Below are 3,630 nucleotides of genomic sequence, written 5' to 3'. Positions count from 1 at the left end.
TCTTGAGGTTCTCCTTGGGGTTCTTCTTCTTCATTATTCTGTCTTTGAGGGTAGCCTTCATCTTCTTCTATATCTTCATGATGTACTTGCCTAGGAATGTATCCCTTCTCATCAACCACTACATCAATGCTGTCAACAATTCTGCCAAGTCTTTTATTGTAGCATTTGTATGCTTTGCTATGTGGAGAATAGCCAAGAAGAATGCCTTCATCTGCTCTAGGTTCAAGTTTGCCAAGCTTCTCATCAGTATTCTTGATATAGCATTTGCTCCCAAAGATTTTGAAGTGCTTTACCGAAGGAGTCCTGCCACTCCAAAGCTCATGAGGAGTTTGAGTGCTGTTTACCCGGACATTTGTTTTGTTGAGAATAACAACCGCAGCATGTGCAGCTTCACCCCAGAAAGTTGCGGGAGTTCCTGATTCATCAAGCATAGCCTGAGCCATTTGTTGGATTGTTCTGTTCATTCTTTCAACAACTCCATTTTGCTGAGGAGTTCTAGCTGTAGAGAATTCTCTCCTTATCCCATGTTCATCACAGAAATCGAAAAATTCATTTGAAGTAAATTCCCCACCTCTGTCGGATCTGAGGCACTTAATTTTGTGACCTGATTCATTTTCAACCAAGGCTTTGAAGGATTTGAATTTTTCGAAAGCTTCATCTTTGTGCTTCATAAGTCCTAACCAGACAAACCTGGAGAAATCGTCAATAAATAATATCAAGTATTCCTCTCCTCTAGGTGTTCTTTTCCTGAATGGGCCACATGTATCTGTATGAACTAGCTCAAGAGGCATGCTAGCTGATCCTTCTTTCTCTGGAAAGTTAGTCCTGGTTTGTTTTCCAAACTGACATGATCTGCATATGGTGTTGTCAGGAATTTTGATATCTGGAAGATCGCGAACTGCCTGATATTTGCATGCTTTCCTTATTTGTGAGAAGCTTAGATGTCCCAACCTTCGATGCCATAACCAGTGCTCTTCATCCTTGCTCAGATAGCATTGTTGTTGTCCTTCTTCAAATATGTACAGATTATTTGGAGTTCTTTTACCTTTGAGTACTGTTTTACCTGTATCAAGATCACGAACAAGACATCCATTCGATCTGTAAATAACCTCGGTTCTTTGATCGCACATCTGGCTGACACTTAGAAGATTATGCTTCAATCCATCAACATACAAAACATTTCCAGCTTTAACCTTTTCTTTTAACTGAGCAATGCCTTTTCCTTTTATAGTTGCAGGAGTATCATTTCCAAAAGAGACTTTCTTTCCTTTTTCTAGAGCAGAATAAGATTCAAGTTTTTCTTTATCACCTGTCATATGCTTCGAACATCCACTGTCAATGTACCATAGATTTTCCTGTCCCTCTGCATAAAATGCTATTCCACATCTTTCTGTTTGAGGTTCCTTTATTCTCCATGTTTTGGTGCTTGAGGCTTGCTCCTTTTTCTGCTGAAACCTGCTCCTGCATTCAGATTCTTCATGACCAAAGTTATTGCAAATAGAACATTCGACTTCATTTTCAAGAACCGAAAAGTTGTTATAGGTCCTTTTTGTAATCCCTGTCATACTTCTTTGTTTTTGAGCTTCCCTAGTCATGATTGTTTTATATGCAACACATTGAGCTGCTTTGTGACCAAAGTTATGACAAGAAAAGCATTGTCCATTGAAGAAACTTCTACGGTTATCGAATTTGCCAGCCAACTGATTGTAATTTCTATTTTCATCTATTCTTGGACCAAATTGAGAAGATTTTACCTATGGCTGGTTCACCCTTAAGATGGATTGCCCTTGATAGTTTCTGTTTATAATTCGTCCCTGCTTTACCTGATGATCTTCATTGTTCTTTTGCTCATTTCTTCTTGCTGCATCAAGATAACTCTTTGAGGTGGATGCTTGAGAGGTTTCTTCATTGTAGCCCAGACCTGTCTTGTTTAGAGGAGACCGCTGTACATTGATAATCTTATCCAAAGTTTCAGATCCTTTGACAAACTTAAGATTAATAGCTTTTGTTTTCTCAATCTCTTTTCTAAGACCAACAATTTCTCCTTCTAGTTTTTCAAGATGTTTTTCCTTTTCATCAATTTGAAATTGTAGAGTATCAATGATCACATTCTTTTCTTCTATACATCTCTTGAGTCTAGTGATTTCATCATAAAGGTTATCCATATCTATAGCATCCATATAATCATCATCTTCAAATGCCATTAATAACTTATATTCATTACCTCATTCATCTTCATCACTGTTTGATAGACCATCACTATCTTCATGGGTGTAGTAGCTTTTCTTATTTGCACTTTGTTTCTTGTTCCATCTAGCAGGTTCCTTTCCTTTATCCTTATAAGGACATTTTGCAGCATAATGACCTACTCTTCCACAAGCAAAGCATTTGAAAGGTAGCTTACCTCTGAACCTTCCAGAACCCCTTTGAAGATTTCTGACAAAATTTGATTCTTCTTCCTCTTCTTCTGGAACATGGCTTGCTTCATAGTAATCTTCTTTGCCTGATGCCTTGAAAGCAGCTTCCCTCCTGTCAGATGGACCTCCCTTTCTCATTTCATAAGCAGTTAGAATTCCATGTAGCTGAGACATAGTGAGAATTCAGAGATTTTCCTTTTCTTCTATTGCAGATACTTTAGATTCAAACTTGGGGGATAATGATCTTAGAATCTTTTCAACTACTATAGCCTCTTTTATTTCTTCACCCAAATTTTTCATACAATTAACAATCTCATCTACCCGAAGAAAATAATTAGCCACACTTTCATCATTATACATCTTGAGAGTCTCATACTGAATCCTGAGAGTTTGAAGTTTAGCTCGCTTTACCTGTTCATCTCCTTCATAGCTCGTGACCATTTTGTCCCATATCTCCTTTGCTGATTTGAAGTGCATTACCTTCATGAATTCCGTTTGGGATATACTTCCTAATAGAGTACTGACTGCTTTTGCATTTGTTTCATACTTCTTTTTCTCAGCTGGATCTGTAGGAGTAGCTGAAGGAAAAGCATAGCCTGTTTCTACAATGTCCCAAACTTCTGTACCAAGAGATTGAAGATATGCAGTAACTCTTACCTTCCAATAGTTGAAGTTTGTCCCATCAAAAACTGGTGGCCTGATTGATGCTTCTCTCTCGTAGTTGCTCATGATGAACGATCTACCTTCAAGCGATCAAGCTTCTCTGAAGGACCTGCTCTGATACCAATTGTTGGAAATAATACTGAGAGGGGGGGTGAATCAGTATTATCTAGCAATTAAATAAATCTTCCTTATTTGATCTTTGAATTATTTTTGCATGTCAGTACCATAAAATAATGAGCATGAACAAAGAAAACAGATAGTCACACCAAAGAACACAAGATGTAAGGTGGAAACCCAATGTGGGTGAAAACCACCTGCTGCAATATGTCTCTATCTTCTTTCAATTTAGAAACTTCTTTTACAATGATTTTGTACTGGTGCAGTCCTTTACCAGTACACAGGCTGCAACCTGCAGAGAGCTACAACTCTCTCTCTCTCTCGTTTTCCAGTCTACTCCTGGAAGGGAGCTGCAACCCCCTACTTCTTTTCATGAAGCATCAGATGATCAACAAATACATAACAGTTACAGACCACTACAGATATCAGATCA

Source organism: Pinus tabuliformis, chromosome 1_1 (genome assembly GCF_031772625.1).
Source record: "Pinus tabuliformis cultivar Carrire ecotype Pingquan chromosome 1_1, CPIR1, whole genome shotgun sequence".
NCBI lineage: Eukaryota > Viridiplantae > Streptophyta > Pinopsida > Pinales > Pinaceae > Pinus > Pinus tabuliformis.
Note: the sequence above shows the minus strand (reverse complement) of the source record.